At 42.3% G+C, this 24,229-nt stretch overlaps 1 protein-coding gene and 1 pseudogene across 2 annotated transcripts in view; one reads left to right on the plus strand and one right to left on the minus strand.

Annotated features, from left to right (window-relative positions):
* The window catches only part of GOLM2 (golgi membrane protein 2), an 88,950-nt gene that overhangs the window by 5,285 nt on the left and 59,436 nt on the right, over window positions 1-24,229 (plus strand). The window lies entirely within an intron of this gene.
* On the minus strand, window positions 24,048-24,115 carry LOC139185533 (U5 spliceosomal RNA; annotated as a pseudogene).

Below are 24,229 nucleotides of genomic sequence, written 5' to 3' on the forward strand. Positions count from 1 at the left end.
CTAAACAGCATATTAAAAAGCAGAGGCATCACTTTGCTGACAAAGGTCCATCTAGTCAAAGCTATGGTTTTTCCAGTAGTCATGTATGGATGTGAGAGTTGGACCATAAAGAAGGCTGACCGCCGAAGAATTGATGCTTTTGAACTGTGGTGCTAGAGAAGACTCTTGAGAGTCCCTTGGACTGCAAGGAGATCCAACCAGTCCATTCTGAAGGAGATCAGTCCTGAATATTTATTTGAGGGACTGATGCTGAGGCTGAAGCTCTAATACTTTGACCACCTGATTTGAAGAGCTGACTCACTGCAGAAGACCCTGGTGCTGGGAAGTACTGAAGGCAGGAGGAGAAGGGGACGACAGAGGATGAGATGGTTGGATGGCATCGCCTATTCAATGGACATGAGTTTGAGTAAACTCTAGGAGATGGTGAAGGACAGGGGAGCCTGGTGTGCTGCAGTCCATGGGGCGGCAAAGAGTTGGACACAACCGAGTGACTGAGCAACCACAATTGATGCATTAATAATAACTGAAGTCCATAGTTTATATTTTCTCAGTTTTTCCCTAATGCCCTTTTTCTGTTCCAGGATCCCCTCTAAGATTCCACATTACATTTAGTTGTCATGTCTCTATAGGCTTCTTGTAGTCGTGACAGTTTTTTCAGACTTTGTTTTTTATGATCTCGACAGTTTTTGCTTTTTTCCATAATTTTTATTACTTTTGGCTGTGCTGGGTCTTCGTTGCTCCATGAGCTTGTCTCCAGTCGCAGCGAATGGGGGCTTCTCTCTAACTGCAGCGCTCAGACTTCTCGTTGCAGTGGCTTCTCTTATTGTGGAGCCTGGGCTCCAGGGTGTATGGGCTCAGCAGGTGTGGCTCCCAGGCTCTAGAGCTCAGGCTTAGTTGCTCCGTGGCATGTGGGATCTTCCCGGATCAGGGATCAGACCTATGTCTCCTGCATGGGCAGGCGGCTTCTTTACCACTGAGCCACTAGGGAAGCCCTGATCTTGGCAGTTTTGAGGATTACTGGTCAGGGTTTTGTAGAATGCCACTCTGTTGGCATTTGTTTGATGCGTTTCTCAGGATTAGACTCAGGTTATGGTTTGTGGGAGGAAGGCTGCCGAGGAAAGCGCCTTTCTCATCATATCAGGGCGTCTCTCAAAGTGACTTCCTGCTCAGTGCTGACCTTGATCGCCTGGCTTGAGGTAGTGTTTGTCAGGTCTGTTCACTGTAAAGTTACCGTAAAGGAAAAGAATGCATTTTTTTCTTCCTTTTCTGTGCTGTACTCTTTTGAAAGGAGGTTGCTATGTACAGCCAATGCTTAATGACTTGGGAGTTGTGTTCTGTCTCTTTAAGGGCAGAGTGTCTATGTAAATTACTTGCAGTTTTTCTGCATGGACCTTAGTCTTTTCTCCCTTATTTATCATTCAGTTATTTATTTATATCATATGAACTCATGGATATTTATTTTATACGTTAATTTATAATCCACTGCCACTCTATTTATGTTGCTGCTCAGATTGTTTCAGCTTTGGCCGTTGGGAGCTGTTTCATTTACCTCAGGGCATAATACCCCATCATTGTCACAGACCCCTTCCTTAGCTTCTGTCACTACAAGATGCTCTGACTTTACTGTGTACTTCCTGCCCCAGGCCTAGAATCCTTCTCCACAGAGCCGTAGGTCCTTTTATTGGAAAATGGTGTTGGAGACCAAAGTCTAGGTGAGAGGTATACTCATTGCTACGTCAGACTAACTTTGGAAATCTTGAAATCCCTGCTCTACAGGTATCAGGAGGCTGACGTTGGATATCTTCCAATTTATCATTCTGTCCTCCCATTTTCAGTTTGTTACCGGGGCTGTTAGAACACAGAAATTCTTTTTTTTTTCCTACACTTCGAACTTTTCATTTTGTATCGAGGTATAGCCGATTAGCCGTGTTGTGACAGTTTCAGGTGAGCCGTGAAGGGACTCAGCCCTACGTACGTGTGTATCCATTCTTCCTCAAACCTCTCCTCCAGGCTGCCACAGAACACTGAGCAGAGTTTCCTGTACTCTACAGCAGGTCCTTGTTGGTTATCCGTTTCAAATATGGCAGTGTGTACATGTCCTTCCCAAACTCCCTCACTGTCCCTTCCCTCCAGCAAGCATAAGAACACAGAAATTCTTTAAGGGAGCCTGAAATTGTCTTTGGAAGTGAGAAACAGGCTCCACTTCTCTGGGATTCCCCCCACATTTACCTTGGTTTTTTTTTTTTTTTTTTTTAAACCTTCCTCCCTAACGGGTTTCAGTCTAGAGGGGTGCGTTAGTTGTCTACAGCTGCCGTACAAAATCCCACACACTGGCTGGGTAAAAACAGCAGAAATTCGTGTCCCGATGGTCCTGGAGTCTAGAAGTCCAAGGCTGACGTACCGGCAGGCTATTTCTTTGGAGCCTCTCTCCTTGGCTGGCGGAGGGCCACCTTCTTGCTGCCTTGTCGTCACATGCTTTCCTTCTGTGTTCCTGCCTCTCTGGGTTCTTTCTCTTATAAGGGCACCAGTAGTGTTGGGTTAGGGTGCCACCCCAATGGCCTCATTTTAACTTACTTACCTCTTTAAAGACCTTGGTTCCAAATGGGTCACATTCTGAGGTACTGGGTGTTGAGACTTCAGTGTGTGGGTTTGTGGGAACACAGTTCAGCCCATGCCAAGAGGGAATCTGACACACACGCTGCCTTTTCTTTCCCCTTTCTGTGAGAAAGACCCTTTCCCCCATTTCCTGGGTGGGGTTATTTCTCCTATCCTAACTTGAATTCTTCCTGCCTGTACCTTGTACCAGTTATGGTGGGCCAAGGCAAGCGCTTGATAAATCAGAGCTGTTTGAATATAGAAAAAGCCCTTCCCAAAACCATTGTTTTGTTACAAATGGATTAAAAAAAAGAATCAGTTTTGAGGTTTGAAGCCGAAAATGACTGCCCTCTTTTCCCTTTACCATCCTCCTTGAGGCGGTACGTACGTCTGCTTGAACAGAGAAAAGGTCATGTACCAGAAAGGAGGGTGGGAAACATCCTGCTTTTTTCCCCAAAAATAACCTCATTGTGTGTGTATGTACACAGCGCTCATACACATACCAAATGCATATATGTAAAACCGTGGCACGGAATAAGGGTTCACTACCATGATCTCAGAGCTTCCCTGCTGGCTCAGTTGGTAAAGAATCCGCCTGCAATGCTGAGACCCTGGTTCGATTCCTGGGTGGAGAAGATCCCCTGGAGAAGGGAAAGGCTGCCCACGCCAGTATTCTGGCCTGGAGAATTCTACGGACTGTATAGTCCCTGGGGTTGAAAGAGTCGGACACGGCTGAGCGACTTGCACTCACCGTGATCTCAAGTCCTGGCTCTGCCATTTAATGTGTGTGGAACCTTGGGCAAGCCTTCGTTCCACATCTGTAAAATGAGGACAGTAATGGTCACCTCTCTCATTCTTGTGAAGTTTCAATGGATAAAGTCATTTATATGCTTTGAACATACCATATTGTTAAAAAAAAAAACGTTTAGTGTTACGTTAGCTATTATTCCACAACTGCTTCCTTATTTCTGACCGGCCTTCTTTCCAGGATGGGATTCCGTCCGCGTTCCTGCTTAAGGCCCGGTCCCAGCTCCAGCCGGCCTGCCTTGCCCTTTGCCCCGCTGTCTGACTCCACCCTTGCCACCTTTCCTGGTCCTTTTCTGAACAGGCCTAGTTGACTCCTCTCATGCCTGTCTCAGCTGACTCGCCAACACCTGCCTTTTTTTTGGTGTTTAGTCACAAAGGGTCCGACTCTTTGTGACCCCATGGACTGTGGTCCACCAGGCTCCTCCATCCATAGGATTTCCCAGACAAGAATACTGGAGTGGGTTGCCATTTCCTCCTCCACTGATGCCTGCCTCTGGAATTTGAAGAGCAGCCTTGTGCAGTTTTTCTAACACTCTACACATGAATATTCCTGCCTTTGCCTTCCCCATCATAACCTGGCCAAATTCTAGCTGTCATTTAATTGCTACCTCAAATTATTCATAAACCATACAGAGCTAATGCCTCCTTTCCAGACTGTATCCCTTTCCTGCCTTCCTGGTCCCTGTAACGCTCATGCAGCCATTATTGAGACTGGGGTTAGACATTTTGGTATCATCTTTGATTCCTTGAGCATCTCAGACTCAGTGATTCAACATGCAGAGGAGATACTTGGTCAAATTGAATTTTTAAAAAAAATCACCCTGGTTGCAGAATAGAGAACTGATTGGAAAGGAAGCAGGAGCTCCCTCACCAGCCTCCTTGCTCCGAGCTCTGTTTTTTCAGTGCGTCCTGCCCTCTTGAGCAAACCAGCTCTGCCTCCTGCCTGACTTCTGGGGTAGTGGTGTCCCTCCCTGTGGCAAATCAGACCTCTGCTGTCCAGCCTTCACGGCCTCCATGGAGGCCTCTGTCGACTTTGTCCCGCTGTCTCCTGACCTGGACTGTTGCAGATGTGCTGCTTTGCTCACCTTTCTATGTCAGTCCCTGCTTCTGCACTTCTGCTCCTGTTTCCAAACTCTTAGCCTCTTGCCTCTTTTCTGTTACACCAGCCTTTCGGTACGTCGACCATGAAGCCCTCTGACTTCTGACCTGGCGCGTGCTTTTTTTATACACAGTTAACATTTATTGTTTGAAGCACTCTAAATTATAATTTTGTTTTTCATTTTTCACTGATAGCTTCCTAAATGTTAACTTTGTCTTCTCAACAAAATTTTTAAGTTACTTGAGGAAGGACCATATTTAAAATTTTTTTCCAATGAGTTCTTGATAGTCATTAGTGCTGATACAAAGTGTTACGGGTTATAGGATTAGAGTGGACTCTAATCCAGTTTCTTATGTCCTTATAAGAAGAGGAAATTTGGATACATAGAGAGACACAGGGAAGAAGGCCCCATGTAGATGGAGGCCTTGACTAGAGTGATGCATTTATAAGCCAAGGAATGCCGAGGATTGTCAGCAGCCACGAGAAGCTAAGAAAAGGGCAAAGAAGAATCCTCCTTTAGGGCCTTCAAATAGAGAACACGGTCCTATAGACAACTCAGTTTTGGACTTCTAGACTGCAGAACTGCGAGAATATTTTTGGTTGTTTCAGTCATTGGGCCTGTGGTTTATTTTGTTGGTGTTTAGTTGCTAAGGCGTGTCCAACTCTTTTTCGACCCCAGGACTATGGACTATAGGACTGTAGTCCCCCAGGCTCCTCTGACCTTTGGTTTTCCCAGGCAAGAATACTGGTACTTTGCTATAATGGCTCTAGGAAACTGATATTGGATTCACTAAAAACTCTGGCAGACTTTTGAAGGTTATTTTATTTTTTTTTTGTAGAAACTGACAAGCTGATACCGAAATGTGTGGAAATACAAATAACCTAGAATAGCCAAAACAATTTTTCAAAGAACAAAGTAGGAGAGTTTATACTCCCTGATTTCAAGGCTTGTATATAGTAATGTAATACTATATAGATACAGTAATCAAGACTGTGGAGTTATTGAAAAGAATGGGCATATAAATCACTGGGATGGAGCAGAGTCACAAATGGACCCACAGATATATGGTCGATTAATTTTTGGCAAAAGTGCCAAGGCAGTTTAATGAGGAAAGGGAAGTCTTCTCAACAAAAGATATTAAAGCAACTGGATATCTTTATGGTGGTGGGGTGGGTGGTGGTGTTATATAACTTGTGCTACTTCAGAACATAAACAAATAAAATTAACTTGGCTCATGGACCTAAACGTAAAAGGTAAAGCTATAAATTTTTTAGACGACAACACAGGAGAAAATATTTGTGACTTTGGATTTGTGTGGGTTTTTGAGGACATAAAAAGCATGAACCATAAAGAGAAAAATAGATAAATTTGACTATCGAAATTAAAAGCTTTGTTCTTCAAAAGGCACTATTTTTTTTAAAAAATGAAAGAAAAAGCAAGTCATGGGTTGGAAGACATATTTAGAAGAGATGTATCAGATAGAGAATTGTATCAGTGCAGCCCCCTGTACCAGGACCCAGCCCACCTACCAACAGGCCAGCACCAGTCCCGGAGCCCCAGCCCTGCCGAGCATCAGGCCACCACCAGCCCTAAGACCCCCAGGGCCCTACAGTCAGAGCCCCGGGAACCCTGCTCAGCCTACCAGCAGGTTATCACTAGCCCCAGGGACCTCTTGGGCCCCAGACTTACCTCCCAGCAGGCCAGCACCACCTTCAGCCCCTTAGCTAGCTACCCCGGTGTCCAGCCCCACCCAGTAGCGGGCCAGCACCAGCCCTCGGGTCCCGGGGCCCTCAGCCTCACCAACCAGGGGCCAGCAGCCTCCACACAAGGAACAGCCTGGCAACCGATGGAACTGGGGCCAGCCGCACCTGTCAGACGGCCCCCAGTAGACCACCACCACGACCCACATGGCCCGGACAGGGGGTCCCCTCGAGCACATGGCTCTGATGACCAGAGGGCAGTGTCCTGCTGGGATGCAGAGGACATCTCCAGAAGCCCACTTTTCCAAGGTTGGGAAATGAAACCAACCTACCAGATACTTAGAAATAAAAACAGTAAATTAGGCAAAATGAGGCAACAGACGAGTATCTTCCAAATGAAGGAGCAAGATAAAACCCGAAAAGAGCTCAGTGAAGTGGAGATGGGCAACCTGCCCAGTACAGGGTTCAAGGTAACGAGCATAAAGACATTCAGAGAACTCGGGAGAAGATTGAACGAGCATAGTGAGAAGCTAGAAGTTCTTAACAAAGAGTGAGAAAATATAAAAAAAGAACCAGATGAAGAATACAATAACTGAAATGAAAAACACACTAGAAGGAATCAGCAGTAGATTCGATGATACAGAGGAACGGATCTGTGAGCGGAAGGCAGAGTAGTGGGAATCACTGAAGTTGAACAGAAAAAGGGAAACACTTTAGAGAAATTTAAAGCATCATGAGAAACTAAAATTACTGCCTGCCTTGCCTGTGCCAAGAGGAGCACAAACTTCAGTCAAACGGAACGTTAATTCTCTTTCAAGGAAGCCAAAATGCGGAAACCTGTGGTCTTCATTCACAAACATCGTTCCTTGCGTAATGAAGTTACAGTTCAAGTATTTCCTGTTGTATTAGAGGACATATACCGCATCACCACATATTATGAATTGTTTCTTTCCTCTCTGGGGTGGGTGGAAGGAATCTCCTTGAATGTTCTTTTAGGTTTTTCTCTGTTTAAATTGTAACCAACATTCTTCAAGAATCAGTTTTATGATCTTCATGGAACCTCCTGAGATTACTCTGACCCTTATCGTGTGAGCAAGAAGCAGCAGAGAAATAAGGAAATAAGAAAGGAAGATGAAAGAAATGCGGGGACATGTGTCTAAGATCTTTGTAGTACAAAGTACATTGTGTGATCAATATATTTTTGTCAATTAAAATGTTCCAGTTTTACTGTAAGATCAGAGACTTCCCCGTTGTTAGGACTCCACGCTTCCGCTGAAGGGAACACAGATTCCATCCCTGGATGGGGAGCTAAGACCCCACAAGCCACTTGGCACGGCAAAAGAGAAAAAAAACTCTTCAAGGTTAACTCTTCCAGTACAGGAAATAAAGGAACTAACATTATTAAATGTCAGTCTGTAGTAGACAGGCTTTTATGTATTTCCATTAATTCTTCTCATTTTATGGTTGAAGAAACAGGGTTAGGTGAGAAAATGGCAGAATCCTAAACTCAGATCTGCTTGATTCCATAAATCCTTTCCACTAAACTGCATTGCCACACATTGTGTACCTATATATAGTTTTAAAAGATATAAAATTATATAGAGAGAGCAAAATTATGTATGATTATATAAGAACAGTTATCTTGCCAACAAATCAAATAACTTTTGAGTAGTCACTGTGTGTATTAGTTTCTTAGGGCTACTGTAACAAAGAACCACAAACTGGATAGCTTAAAAACAGAACTTGATTGTCTTGCGGTTTTGGAGAGTAGACGTCCAGAATTAAGGTTTTGGCAAGACTGTGCTTCCACTGGAGCCTCTAGGGGAAGATTCTTCTAGCTTCTGATAACCTCAACTGTTCTTTGGCTTAAGGCAGCGTAACTTCAGTCTCTGTCACCGTCATGCATGGTTGTCTTCCCAACATGCCTGTGTATCTCCGTCTCTTCATGTGGAGTTCTCTTCCTAGCTCTGTTTTATTTTCTTACAAGGACTAGTAATTTTGCATTGATCGAGGATTGCACGTGTGTGCTCTGTGCTGAGCCACGTTGGTTGTTTGTGTTCGACTCTGAGACTCCATGGACTGTGGCCGCCAGGCTCCTCTGTCCATGGGATTCTCCAGGCAAGAGTACTGGAGTGGGCTGCCATGCCCTCCTCTGGGGATCTTCATGACCCAGGAAATGAACCCATGTTTCTTATGTCTGCCGCATTAGCAGGCAGATTCTTTATCATTAGCACCACCTGGGAAGCCCACGTTGGATTAAGGCCTACCCTGATTCAGTATGACTGCATCTGGATTACATCTGCAATGACACGATCTCCAAGTAAGGTCACAGTCACAGTACTGGGGGCGGCGGCTGTTAGGACTTCAACATAACCTTTTAGGGAATACAACTCAACCCATAATCAGTCTCTGTAAATCAATTTGGAGTGAACTGAATCTTCACCGTATTGATTATTGCAGTCCACGAACACGGAGTATCTCTGTGTTGTAGATCTTCTCTGTGTTCCTGCAGCACATTTGACACTTTTCACGGGTTCAAGACTCACATATTTTATTACATTTATTTCATGTATTTGATGCTATAAAAATGGAATTGTGCTTATTCCATTTTCCACTTCTTCTTTGCAGGTGTATAAATAGTGCTGTTAATTTTTGTATATTGATCGTTTCCCTGCTCTAGGACTTAGTTCTAGCACTAATGGCATCTCAGGAATTCTAAGGATTCTACAAAAAGCCATTAGAACTCAGTAGTAGTGGTTTTTCCAGTAGATTCTTTAAAATTATTTCGGGACAAGGTCATGTCATCTGCACATAAAAACAGTTTTCCCCCCTTTCCAGTTGGTTGCTTTTTATTTTTCTTCCCCATACTGTTCTGGCTAGGACCTCCAGTATAATGTTAAATAGAAGTAGTGAGATTGAATATCCTTGGAGAGAGAGTATTTAACAAAGTTGAACACGCATTCATGGTAAAAACTCTCAGCAAAGTAGCAATAGAAGGAAACTTCCTCATATTCATCAGAGGTCTCTATCAAAACCCCACAGCTAACATTGTATTTAATGGCAAGAGACTAAATGCTTTCTCCTACAATTGGAAACATGGAAGGACTTTAAATAGAGGAGTTACTTTAGCAGATTGAGCTTAAAACCTCTGGCTGCAGAATAGAGAAGTGATTAGAGAGGCGAAAAAGTAGATATAGGAAAAATAAATATAGGTTTTTATTTAAAAACTTTTTTTCAGTAGTACAGTTGGAGGATAATGGAGTCTTCAACTAAGCACATTGTGTAATTCTGTGCTTACCAGCCTCAGGAGGCATTTTTGTTAGTATTGATGGCTGGGGAGTGGTAATGGGTTTAGGTGTAGAGCCAGGAATGGTAGGAGCTCTGTATTGCAGAGCAGAGTCCCGACAATGAAGGGCTGCTGCTAAGTCGCTTCAGTCGTGTCCGACTCTGTGCGACCCCACAGACGGAAGCCCACGAGGCTCCCCCGTCCCTGGGATTCTCCAGGCAAGAACACTGGAGTGGGTTGCCATTTCCTTCTCCAATGCATGAAACTGAGAAGTGCAAGTGAAGTCACCCAGTCGAGCCCGACTCTCGTTGACCCCATGGACTGCAGCCTACCAGGCTCCTCCGTCCATGGGATTCTCCAGGCAAGAGTGCTGGAGTGGGGTGCCATCGCCTACTCCCAATGAAGGGCTGCTCTACTGCAAATGCTAGCGGCACCGTGATGGAGAAGCACTGGGCCGTTAAGACAGAGAAGCGGAGAGAAGTAGAATTAACAAGAGTTTGTAATGCGTTTGGTGTGTGATTGGGGAGGCAAAGATGAATCCCATGACACTGGTGATACTGATGGTGGCGCTGTGACCTGAGGTAGGAACTTGAGATTAGAAGTTAGTTTGAGAAGAGTGCAAGTTTAAGTCGAGTTTGAGGAATCTGAAATATTTAGTAGGTAGTTGAAAATGCCCTTTTGGAATTCAGTAGAAAGGACAACCTAGGAAAAGATTTTGGTTGTTGAAATCATAGGAATGGCCTAGGTTATAGAGTGAGATGAATGTGTAAGATGGAGCTTTGCAGCGTGGCAGGGCACAGCAGAGGAGAAGCAGGTTTGAATGACCGACAGCAGGAAGAGAGGAAAAGAAAAGGCTGCCTGGTGTGGTGGTGTGTCGGCCAAGGGGAAAGTTTGGAGGAAGAGTCATCAGTGTTAATTGCTGTAATTACCTACTTAGGATTACCTCTCCATAACTTGATTGTGGTCCAGATAGGGCTTATGTGTTTTGTTCATCTTTGTATTCCCACAGTTCCTGGCATGACGTTACTTAATTCTTGAGCAGAGTCCATGTTTCTTAATCCGTGTATGTTTTAAGTACCTGGTTTATGCCTGGTTAATGAATGTTGAGTGTATAACCATATCTGTACATTTATGCTGGATCTATTTTTTCATGTCTTCCAATTTTATATTGTGAATTTCTTGACTCTGAAAATAATCTAGTCTAAATTTTGTAAGCACCTAACATATTTGGTATTATGCCCTACGTGTGGACTCAGTAAATATTTGGTGATTGATTCAGCAATTTGCAGTGGCTCTTAAAGCATGTCTTTATATGTGCTGGGCTACCAGCGGTATATCCACATATCTGATTATACTACTTTTCTGGAAGACATAATTGAAATATTCTTATGTAAAGGCAGTCATTATCAACTCATTATCTTTTTGGCTTTATTGAATGTATCTCTTCCTTGAAACATGTAATAGTACATCTAGATTAGTATTTTGTTTAGTTAGAAACTCAAAAATATTTTCCTGGTTCAATAGCATTTATATGAAGAGAAGAAAACCTTAGAATTAGTTAATGGGAACATAATGAAAAAATTAATTTGTCTTATGTACTGCATATCATCAGGGACTTGTTTCATAAACTGAAAACTATTAATAACTTAAGTTCATAAAGGGTAGAACTAAATAAGTTCTTTTCCTGATACAGTGCTTTATGATTTATCAAAGTACACGGTATACATAAGTCACTTGTTTGGGAAAGTTGAGTGTTTACCATGTACTAGGTGCTAGGAATAGAAAGATAAGATTCAACGCTAATCCTCAAGGAACTTGATCTAATGGTGGAGACACACAGAGAAATGATCCACAATGCGTGATTAAATGCCACGTTAGAACTGTCTACAAAGGGATTTGAGAGTATAGAGGAACAATTGATTTAACTGCTTCAGGAGGTCAGGAAAGAAAGGACTCGCTAAAGATGAGTCCTCATGGATGAAGAGTAGCTCACCAACCAAACTTAGAAAGCAGTGAGCACAGTGAAGCCAGGAAGCTTGAAAGGGAGTTGTCCCTCCAAGGGCAGTTCAATAGGAGAGTGGAATGCCGGGTACATGCGGTGGGAAAGGAAGGGAATTTGTGGCTGCAGATAAAGCTGTTTAGGACCGGACTCTTCATTATTAATTTTTTTATTGTGGTAAAATTTACATAACATAAAATTTACTGTTTTAACCATGTTTAAGTTTACAATTTTTTGGTATTGAGTACATTCACAGTGTTGTATGACCATCACCACTATTTCCAGAACTTTTCACCATCCTAAGCAAAAATTCCTTACTCATTCAGCAATAACTGTCCACCTCTCCCAGACCCTGGTACCCTGTATTCTCGTCTTTTGTCTCCATGAATCTGTCTATTCTCGATTCTTCATGTGAGTGGAATAATACTGCATTTGTCCTTTGTGTATGGCTTATCTCACTGACATAATGCTTTCAAGGTTTATCTGCGTTGTAGCATATATCTGAACTTCATTCCTCTTTAGGACTTAATACATTCCGTTGTATGTGTATACTACATTCTCTTTATCCATTCTTCTGGCTTGAGTTGTTTCTACCTTTTAACTGCTGTGATTAATACTCCTTTGAACACTGGTATATAATTCTGTCTTTGAGTCTCTATTTTCTGTTCTTTTGGGTACATACCTAGAAGTGGAATTGCTGGCTCATATGGTAATCTTACGTTTACTTTTTTGAGGAAGCACCAAACTGTTTTCCACAGTGGCTGTACCATTTTAGACTCCTACCAGCAATGTACAGGGGTTCCAGTTTCCCTATATCCTTGTCAACACATGTTATTCAACGCCCTGTTTTGAAATGATAGCCCATCCTCATGGTATCCCATTTGTGGTTTTGATTTGCTTTTCTCTAAGAACTAATGAAGTTTAATCTGTTTTCATGTGTTTCTTGACCATTTTTATCTTCTTCCGAGAAATCTCTGTCCAAGTCCTTTGCTCATTTTTGAAGCGTTTTCTGTTGAGTTGTAGGAATTCTTTATGTAGTCTAGATAGTAAATCCTTGTCAGATAAATGACTTGAAAATATTTCCTCCCTCTGTGGGCTGTTTTCTCACTGTTGATAGTGTCCTGTGATGTACAAAAGTTTAATAAATAAAATTTAATTTATTAAATTAAACTTTAATAAAGTGTAATTTTATTTATTTATTTCTTTTGTTGCCTGTGCTTTTTGTGTCATATTTAAAAAACTGTTACCAAATCAAAGGTCATAAAGGTTTTCCCTTATGTTTTCTTCTAAGAGTTTTATAGTTTTAGCTCTTAAATTTAGGTTTTGATCTATTTGAGTTAATCTTCCTGTATTGTGCAGGGGAAGGGTCCACCTTCATTCTTTTGCTCTGTGAACGTTTTCTAGATCATTCATTAAAAAGGTTAACTATGACCAGTTGCAAAACTAATCTCTTGTTCTCTGCTGTTTATTATCCTCCACCTGAGAAGTAACTGTGGTATAGTGGAAAAAATACTGGATTGGAAATCAGAAGACCTAGGTTTTAGTTTTAACATTTGGTATGAGATCAGAGGAAAATCACTTTTAAAAAGTTTAGCTTTCCCTATAAAATGGGAAGTGCAGGCCCCGTCTGCCTTACAGTTTCATGATAAATATCAAACTAATCAGCCTTTCAGATCTATTATTCTCTATTCTTGCTGCTGTTATTTTAAGTTTTAAGAAAGATCCAGAGAAGAGCAGCTAAAATCAAGGGATGAAAGAGAGTTACTAGAGAATCAAGTAAAAAGACCTGGGGAAAACCTTGAAAGACTATATGACTAAAGAATATAAAGTAAACTTTCATACCAAGTTCTGCAAGGTAGTTTGTGCTTGCACATAATCTGCTTATAAATGACCCCTTCCTGTAGCGTGTGCTGCGCTGATGCTGTCCAGCATCTCTTACCTTAACTGCAGGGAAATAGGAAACTATTTTACAGCTTAGTGAGAAAAGTTTCGTAACGTTTTACTTCCTTAAATGGTGCCCCTCCCACAAACAAAGCACATTTTACTCCGCAAATATTGTTATGGTATCCGCCGTGCCTCCAGTTATTTATTATTTTAGATTTATTTGCCAGCAGGATGTGATGTCTGTAAAAGAATTTTTTACTTGTGATTTAAAAACCCCACATAATGTAAAATTTACATCTTAATCATTTTTAATCAAGTTTAATTAAATTTACATCATAATCATTTTAAATAGTAATGTTAGCTGGTGGCTCAGATGGTAAAGAATCCCCTGGCAATGCGTGAGACCTGGGTTCAATCCCTGGGTTGGGAAGATCCCCTGGAGAAGGGAATGGCTGCCCAGTATTCTTGCCTGGGGAATCCCATGAACAAAGACCTGGCAGGTTACAGTCCTGGGGGTTGCAAAGAGCTGGACACGACTGAGCGGCTTTCACTTTCAGTGTTAGCTGCGTGTTGTGCAACAGATCCCTAGAACTTTTTCATCTCGTAGGCCTGAAATGCTATACCTACTCAACAACGTTCTCCACTTCCTTTCTTCCCAGCCCATAGAGGAAAATGAGTTGGTTTTTTTCAATATGAGAAAAACTTTAATGTAAAAGTTCCTGTAGTGGCATAAAATTAAACCACATTTAATTGCACGTAGAAAAAATTCCCTTCATTAACAGAACAAAATTCTGTTAAATTGGAACCTTAGAAAATTGAGGATGTACTCACTCTAGGTGCTAAGAACTGAAGTGAGCTTTCTAATACAGTTATTTCTGGAAAAATCCATGTCAGAGGACCAAGGACTAATTCTGTGATCAGTTTTTTTACTTGAAAATAATGAGTGTAGCTGAGATAACTTTCACAGAGAGTGAGCTCAAACCCTATTGGCCTCCTGCTAAGTAGAAGGATTACTGTTGAAAGTAAATTCTTCTGGTAGCCTATGCTGGAGACAGCCCAGATATATTCCCCTTAAATCCTCTCTTACCAGGTTTTTGCCCCTGCCCATAGCACCAGTGTCCTCTTCAAGGTACCAATGATTTCAGTGTTGTTTAATCCACTTGTTAATTCATAGTCATCACCTTACTTACCTATAAACAGCATTTGATAAGTTGGCCACTCCCTCCTCCTCTTCCTTGAATTAGGCTTTCAGGAAATCAAGCTTTTCTTCTGCATTTTATCCATTCCTTCTTTTCCATTTTTTTTATTCCTTTTTCTCCTCAAAGGAAATGCCCCAAGACTTAGTCCTGTGACATCTTCCTTATCTATACTCAGTCTCTTGGAGAGCTCCTATTGACGTTTACTTAAATACTACCTATATACTATCTATTTAAAGAAGTCTGAGCACCGAAGAATTGAGGCTTTCGAACTGTGGTGCTGGAGAAGACTCTTGAGAGTCCCTTGAACTGCAAGGAGATCTAACCAGTCCATCCTAAAGGAAATCAGTCCTGAATATTCATTGGAAAGACTGATGCTGAAGCTCCAGTAGTTTGGCCCCCTGATACCATGAGCTGATTGATTGGAAAAGACCCTGATGCTGGGAGAGATTGCAGGCAGGAAGAGAAGGGGGTGACAGAGAATGAGGGTTGAATGACATCACCAAATGAGTCATGAGTTTGAGCAAACTCCAGGAGCTAGTGAGGGACAGGGAAGCCTGGCGTGCTGCAGTCCATGGGGTTACAAGGAGTTGAACACTGCTTAGCAACTAAACAACAAACTGTTCTCTTGAATTCTGGGCTTGATATCTCTAGATATCCCTTGATTTCATCTTGAACTCCCTACTCATTTTCTGTTGAGTGCAGCTGGGGTTTTGGACTTACCTGTCCAAAGCCAAAGCCCTGGTATTTCCCCAATCCCAGAACGTCTACTCATAGCCATTCCCAAAGAAGTTAGTGGTGACCCCTTCGTTTATCAGACCAGAAACTTGGGTGTTGTTCTTGACTCCTCCTTTCTCACCCCTACTTCCAGCTTATCAGCAAATTCTGTTGGCTTAGCTTCACAATCCATATATCCAGAACCCAGACAGTTCTCCTGACCCCCGTTACTACTATCTGCTGATATAAACAGACATAGGAAAGAGGAATCTAGTCATTATAGATGGTTAAAACTAACTTGACTATGTCAAAGAGACCGTTTCTGATAACTGGATAGAGAAAGTGGTACCCACTTTGTGGAAGGCATTAAATCTTCAGTAGCAGAATTTTATACTCTACACACTAGGAATAATAGTGTTCTGTTGTTGGATCTTGACTAGTGGAAAGACTTGATGGAAAACAAAGTTTTTCCAAAGATGTTTCTTGCTTCTGTTAGGAAATAAATAAAATTGGGAAGAGACAGATGATAGATTAGATATCTTCATTTATTTATGCAGTAATAATGCTGAGCTTATGTTCTAGTGCAGCTATATGAAAATGGTCCCTGTAGGTAGTTGGCATGAACATAGAATAAGTTAAGGGTCAGATCTGAGAGACAGGGCAGAAGAACTGGCAGACCTTGGTGATAATTTGTATTTATTTAATTGTGTTTGGCCATACCACACAGCTTATGGAATCTTAGTTCCCCATCAAGGGATCGAACATGGGCCCATGGCCGTGAAAACACTGAATCTTAACCAGGGGACCACCAGGGAATTCCCCGAACTTGGTGCTAGCTGTACCATATAGTTACAGGCACTAATGACTGGTGGACAGGATGAGAAGAGGTAAGAGGCAGGAGAGCCAAAGGACGAAGAAGCCCCTGAAAGTAATGGGAAAGTTGAGAAAGGGTGCTAACTTGTCGAGAAACTTCTGATTTTTTTTTTTTTACATTTCAAGTTTCAGAGATTAGTGAAATGTGCAAATGGAAATGCCTTTTGGGCTTGATGTTAAGAAGGAGACTTGCTCTCATACTTTCCAGTGTGGTCTGCCTTGCATTCCTTACCCACCTGTCATTCTCACCTACCCTTTCTTAGTCCTTCATCTGCACTCTCTTGTGCTCAGTCGTGTCCCACTCTTTGCGACACCATGGACTGCACCCGCCAGGCTCCTCTGTCCGTGGGATTCTCCAGGAAAGAACACTGGAGGGGGTTGCCACGCCCTCCTCCAGGGGATCTTCCTGATCCAAGGATCGAACTGAACTAGTGTCTCTTACGTCTCCTGCTTTCACAGGCGGGTTCTTTACCGCTGGTGCTCCCTGGGAAGCCCTTGGCACCCTCTGATGTGGCTTAAAATTGATATTCAGCATGCCCTTTGGGGGTCGACTGGAGGCATTGCCCCGTGTCTTTGTCATTTTAGGACCCTAGAGGATCGAGCAGCCACCATCTGAAACGTTGGTGGCTTTGGTAAAATGAGAGAGTGGTGAATTGTGCTCCCTGTAACTACTATGCCTGGAAGCGATTCCTGTCACTTTGCTCACATTTCATTACACGCTTGCAGGTTCAGTTGTGTCCGACTCTCTGTGACCCCGTGGACTTGTAGCCCGCCAGGCTCCTCTGTCCGTGGCATTCTCCAGTCAAGAATACTGGAGTGGGTTGACATCCACTGCTTCAGGGGATCTTCCGACCCAGGGATCACACCCGGATCTCTGCCTTGTGGCAGGTTCTTTACAGTCTGAGCCTCCAGGAAGGCCCTCATTGTCCCCCCTTAACCCAGTTTTGGAAGAATCGGGGAGGAGCAGTCCTACAAAGTACCTGGGATGAGAGTTAGAAATATTACCCTACATTAGTGAGACAAACAGCCTATTATTTCATTCTAACATGAACCTGACATAAGATTTCAAATCCTTGAAAGTTTATGAACTTCAAACGTGTATTCTTGGGAGAATATATTTAAAAAAAAAAAAGATTAGAACTGCCAAACTATCCTTGTTTTTCAGTTTCACCTAGAGTGCTGATCCTTTTTTCTTCCTTTCCAGAATCCTTGTTTATTCTTTCCTTTCCTCTCTATGCAGCTAAGATTCCATGGTCTATTGTTTTAGTGTCTTGCCATTTTTTTTTTACATGTCTACTTCAAGTGCAGCTGGAGAAATTCTTACAACCAGACTGGTACTTATAGAAATTTATGATCCGCTACCTCAGGTGGGTTTTCAGCAGCGCCTTACAAATACGTATCTCTAGTCAACACACTCATTCCAACAACTTTCAAACTTCTGCCCTCCTCAGACCCTGCTGCTGCTGCTGTTGCTGCTAAGTCGCTTCAGTCGTGTCCGACTCTGTGTGACCCCAGAGACGGCAGCCCACCAGGCTCCCCCGTGCCTGGGATTCTCCAGGCAAGAACACTGGAGTGGGTTGCCATTTCCTTCTCCAGTGCATGAAAGTGAAAAGTGAAAGTGAAATCACTCAGTCGTGTCCGACTCTTAGCGACCCCATGGACTGCAGCCTACCAGGCTCCTCCATCCATGGGATTTTCTAGGCAAGAGTGCTGGAGTAGGGTGCCATTGCCTTCTCGGCCTCAGACCCTGAGTCTCTTTAAATTCCTCTTCTCCTTGACCTCAACAGATAATCTTGTTTCCTGCTTGACCAAGAATTGAACAGGAGCTACCACACTAACAAATCTGCAGGCATACCTACATCTCCACCCATATCTCTTTCCTCCTTGTTAGAATAAAAAAGGGTTCATTCTTCCTCCAAGACCAGCCTCTCCACCTGTTCTATGGATCCAGTCTCCTTTACATTTTTCAAAGACTCTTTTCTGTTACTAATCCAATCCGGTCTCCCTGTTACATTCAATCCTTTTATCTATACTTGTTCCTCAGCACTTAAAATATACTTGAGTCTTTCTTGCCCTCCCCAGTCACATTTCTTGAACAGAAAATTGCCTTTGCTCACATCTGCATTTTTCTCCTCCTGCTCCTAATATCTCGACGTCTTTGCCCAGCGCTGCGCTCTTGTCCTGCATGGCACAGACGCTCCTGTTTTCCTCTTCTCGGCTCTCAGTCTCCTTTGCTGGCTTCTCTCCTATTAAGTATTAAAGTTCATAGTTTTATATTTGAGATCCTCTTCTCTTATTCTGTCCTTTTCTGAAGTAATCATATCTGTGCAGAACACTTCAGTTATGCTGATGACTCCAAAATGTTTATCCTTTATCCAGACCTCTGTCCTGTTTCTTATATATTGCTGTATCTCTAGGCCTTCTACGGTGTTGTTCACTTATTAGGTGTTCAGTTAATGCTTTCCTTAAGGCTGCCTGACAGAATGAATGAATAAACAAAATTTAATGATTCTTTGTGACCAAAACCAAATCCTGCATATCCTCAGGCCTAGCACATAGTGGATGCTCAGGAAATGCTTTATAAATGACTTATCAAAAAAAGAATGAGTAAATAAAAACCTTTGTAATGATTCATTATAGCCAACCAAGACCAAAGACCTTATCTTATTCTCTTTAAAAATGTAACTTAGTATAGCTTAAACTAAAACTTGCTTCATGAGAGATTAATTCTTTAACAGATCAAGTATCAATAAAAGTTGCAGATGTGTTTGGAATGTTGACTGAATTATATGTGTGCAATGTATGAGGAATAAGAAATCAAAAGGTTATAGATACCTACTAACTATTGATCTAGTGTATATGTGGTGGTCACGAACACAGACTTTGGTTTGGGACTACTAGGAAGAGTACTCAGAACCTACTGTAGTTGTGTGACGCATCTGTGAAATGCAGAACCCACCTCAGAGGACTAACCACAATAATATTTGTATTATTGCATTTAGCTTAGCACAAGGCCTGGCACTGAATAAGTATTAAGTACTTATTATTAATAATTTTCCATTTTGATCCAGTTCATATAGGTGCCAGTCAAAGACATACTGTAGATGAGTAATTGCTGAATATGGTTATTTATCAGAATCACTTCAGCTTAAAAAAAAAAAAAGATTCTGAGGCCCATCCCCAGGCTGCTGAGTCAGACTGGAGTTGGGGAGGGGAGAGAGCAGTAGGGGAGGGGAGTCACTGTATGTATTTCTTAAAGCTCCCAGGAGGTTGTTAGCGTCAGGTTTGGCAGTTATAATACTAAAGATAGAATTGTTTCTAGAAATCATCTGAGTGTGAGATATGATCAGGAAAAATGGTTCTAGTGTGAAGGAAAAGGAGCCAGAAATGACATCTCTAAAAAGCCTTTGGGATCAGTGGTCATATAGTTGAGCTGATTTGCCTAAGAACAGGTCATAATGAAAGTGAAGCAGGCACATTCATTATGCCTGTGAAACAGCTGAGCCATTTTCAAGGTCCCAGAATGAAAAGGAAAGCAGAGCAAGTGAGCTGTTAACAGCTGCCAAAATTAATTCAGAGTAGCCATGTGGGGTGGGGAGGCATTAAGAGAGCTTCAGCAGGAGATGGTAGAAATATAAAGATTAAGTTTTAGGTATTGGAGGAAGAAAGGTTAGAGGGAAATAGATGAAGTAGCTGGGGTGAGCAAGAAAGACTATGAGAAAATAGGAGGAGATAATTCTTACTGGAAAAAGACATAGAGAACACATGCCTCAGAAGAAGAAGAAGAGGAAAAAGCCTTAAGAAGAATCGGGAACACATTTTGAGAGATTAACATGGAAAAGGCCAAAGGGAGCATGGATAAACGACCTGTTATAAATGCACCAATGCCAGACACGCCAGTACTACAGAAGGAGAGAGGTGCCATGACCTAACCAAGGGAAATGCATGAGGGGGTTCAGAAGCGTTGAAGGAAGGAGAGAGGTGCCATGACCTAACCAAGGGACATGCATGAGGGAGTTCAGAAGCGTTGAAGGAAGGACAGAGGTGCCATGACCTAACCAAGGGAAATGCATGAGGGGGTTCAGAAGCGTTGAAGGAAGGAGAGAGGTGCCATGACCTAACCAAGGGACATGCATGAGGGAGTTCAGAAGCGTTGAAGGAAGGACAGAGGTGCCATGACCTAACCAAGGGAAATGCATGAGGGAGTTCAGAAGCGTTGAAGGAAGGAGAGAGGTGCCATGACCTAACCAAGGGAAATGCATGAGGGAGTTCAGAAGCGTTGAAGGAAGGACAGAGGTGCCATGACCTAACCAAGGGAAATGCATGAGGGAGTTCAGAAGCGTTGAAGGATAATTGGAATCACACAAGTAGGGATAAAGTCCAGCGCAGGGTAGGAAAGCATGTAGTGCAAAGAAACGGAACATTGAAGTCTAAGGAGGCTTTCAGCGGACACTTCCCGTTTTCACCGGGGTCGGGCCGTGCGCCAGACCTGGGCAGGGAATGCACTGCGGGACAGCTTCTGTTCTCATGGATGCTCATTTCTGATAAACCTTGAGGGCAGAAAGAGACAAAGTGACACTCTGGTTAGAGATACGACTGCCTGTGAACTGAGGGAATGCTTTGTTTTTTAAAAGACCCAATAGACCCTGAAGCCGGGCAAGGCATTTTGAGCACTGAGGGAGTTTGGAGGGTGTGTTCAAATCTGGGTTGGAGTCTATCTGACCATAGGTGTAAATTAAACAAAGAGATGGGGCTGGGTTTGTCAATATATGTGTGCATGTGTGTCTATCTACACACATCTGTCTCTCATCCCCAAAGAAATTTGAAAAAAGAAAATTATTATTTGGTGTCTTTCTTTCATATTGTAAATAACGACGTTGTGGGAAAAGTCTGAAAGTAACCAAAAAGAACCCAAGAAGCCAGACAATGAGAATCCATTTATAAAATAAGAATTAAATAATCCTTCTTAAGGTTTATACACTGTTACTGGTCTAAAATATATTTAGAAAGAAAAGTCGTCCGCTAGTACCGAAGGGATTGGTTCCAGAAGCCCCTGTGCAGAGATGGATGCTCAAATTCTTTATATAAAATGGTGGGTGCAGAGGACCATCTGTATTTTATAGCATTGCCAGGTCAACAGAATATATGGCAAAGTGAAATACCTTTTTTCCAATCATGCAGTAGTAAGAACTCAAATTAATTTCTCAACAGCTGAGAGGTTTTGATAGAATCATTTCAAAGATAAACAAATTCCTGTTGGAACGCAAGAAAATTAAAAATATGAGGAGAAATAATCAACTTCCTATTGAAGGTGAGGAGGTGGTGGAAGTATTAAGGGAAGGCTCCCCGAGGGTTAAAAACCAAAGAAGTTAAAGGACTAAAGAGACCTATCTGTAGGCAGAAATGATTAATGAAAAGCATAAAAGTAAAGAAAAACAGATTGAAGACACTGAAGGAAACATTAAAAATCAGAAACCAAGTGGGAGAAGCCTTTGTGCAGACCCAGGATAGTAGAAAACATAAGATTAAAGCTAAAATTAAGTCACTGCTTTACATGCTTGGATTTTGCAAAAACACAAAGGAGTGCACAGTAGGTAAAAAACACATTCAGATTGCCTTAAAAGGATAAGATTGGAAGTTAGAAGAATTCTTTGTCAAACTGTTTTAGGAGCTGCATAAGGATTTGGGGGGTTGCGGGGTGTATGTGGAGCAAGAGGCATCAGATGCCCATAGTAGCGCAGTGTCTAAAAATGAACAGATGGTTTAGCAGCAGACATCTAGATTCTGAAACTAAACAACATAATAAAATACTGTAGAAGGAAGAGAACTTCTGGGTTTAATGATCTACCAGAGACCTCTGAGTAGATCTTTGGCAGCTCTGTTCAAAGGCACATGGAAGGCGAGATAAGCAGCCCTGTGGAACTGGTGTTAACAGGAAGTGAGACAAATTGGGAACTGGTACCTGCTGCTAATACTAAATACTGAATATAAGATTTTTGTGAGAATCCTGCTGGAAAGACTGAGAGGAACAATAGAGAACATGAGATGTGCCGTAAAGGGGGTCTGAGAAGCTAACTGGAAAATCTTTACCCGGCCAAAGAATGAGGTGGGAAATAAGTTCATTCTGTTTGAATTAAGAAAGGCTTTTGTTTAGACAAGCTGTGGTTTTCTCTTTAATTGTTCCAGAGCAGCTTTTGAAATATGAGGACTGTATATATGAGCTGTTGGGATCAGCGTCTCCATCCTCAATTAAAGATTGAAGGGAAAATTAAACTGATTAGAATAAAGTAGCACTGCTCATAATATCCTTTAGTACTTTCGTAGTCTATAGATTGAACTTCCTCTTCTCTATTAAAATTTTTTTAAGAGTTTTAGGATATAAAAGAGACAGTCCAGGAAGCTGAGGCCACTCATAGGCTAGTATTCAAAAATAGCATCTCTCTAGCTGTTTCAAGAGTAGAATTTAAAAGAGAGTACAGAGAAGCTGGAATAGCATCATAAAAATGAATAAAAAAAACAAAGTAATGAAAACTTATAAAGAAAAATAAAGGATAGCTATGTTCTTTGGAGGGGTAAAGAATGCAAAAGGAAAGTGCATCATGAAAATACAGTAATCCCCCCTTATCCACAGGAGATGTATACCTAGAACCCCCACTGTATACCTGAAACCACAGGTAGTCTAAACCCTAGACTTACTTAGGTTTTTACATACATACATACCTATGATAAATTTTAATTTCTAAATTAGGCCCAGTAAGAAATTAGCAACAGTAATAATAAAATAGAACAGTTACAACAATATCCTGAAATCAGAGTTATATGAATGTGTTCTCTCTCTCCCAGAATGTCTCTTACTTGACTCACCTTGTGATGATGTGAGATGATGAAATGCCTGTGTGATCAGATGAGATGAGATGAATGACCTAGCGTTAGGCTGCTCTTGACCTTCTGGCGATAGGTTAGGAGGAGAAGCACTTGCTTTGGGTGATCTTGGGTCGTTGAGCCGTGATGCTGTGAGTTGGCTGTTAGCAGCAGGTGATGACGATGGTTAGGGATCCCAGGCAGAACAGAGCATGTCAGCCCAAATTCCACCACGTTACTCATTCAGTTCAGTTCAGTCGCTCAGTCGTGTCCGACTCTTTGCGACCCCATGAACCACAGCACACCAGGCCTCCCTGTCCATCACCAACTCCCGGAGTTCACTCAGACTCATGTCCATCGAGTCAGTGATGCCATCCAGCCATCTCATCCTCTGTCATCCCCTTCTCCTCCTGCCCCCAATCCCTCCCAGCATCAGAGTCTTTGCCAATGAGTCAACTCTTCGCATGAGGTGGCCAAAGTACTGGAGTTTCAGCTTTAGCATCATTCTTTCCAAAGAAATCCCAGGGCTGATCTCCTTCAGAATGGACTGGTTGGATCTCCTTGCAGTCCAAGGGACTCTCAAGAGTCTTCTCCAACACCACAGTTCAGAAGCATCAATTCTTCGGCGCTCAGCGTTCTTCATAGTCCAACTCTCACATCCATACATGACCACAGGAAAAACCATAGCCTTGACTAGATGGACCTTTGTTGGCAAAGTAAAGTCTCTGCTTTTGAATATGCTATCTAGGTTGGTCATAACTTTCCTTCCAAGGAGTAAGCGTCTTTTAATTTCATGGCTACAGTCACCATCTGCAGTGATTTTGGAGCCCAAAAAATAAAGTCTGACATTGTTTCCACTGTTTCCCCATCTATTTGCCATGAAGTGATGGGACCAGATGCCATGATCTTCGTTTTCTGAATGTTGAGTTTTAAGCCAACTTTTTCACTCTCCTCTTTCACCTTCATCAAGAGGCTTTTTAGTTCCTCTTCACTTTCTGCCATAAGGGTAGTGTCATCTGCATATCTGAGGTTATTGATATTTCTCCCGGCAATCTTTAGTAAAAGGCGAAAGATTTATACGCTTTGAGGAGAAACCAGAGTATCTCTCCCGGCAGTCTTGATTCCAGCTTGTGCTTCTTCCAGTCCAGCGTTTCTCATGATGTACTCTGCATAGAAGTTAAAGAAGCAGGGTGACAATATACAGCCTTGAT

This window comes from Bos indicus, chromosome 10 (assembly GCF_029378745.1).
Source record: "Bos indicus isolate NIAB-ARS_2022 breed Sahiwal x Tharparkar chromosome 10, NIAB-ARS_B.indTharparkar_mat_pri_1.0, whole genome shotgun sequence".
NCBI classification, from domain to species: Eukaryota; Metazoa; Chordata; class Mammalia; order Artiodactyla; family Bovidae; genus Bos; species Bos indicus.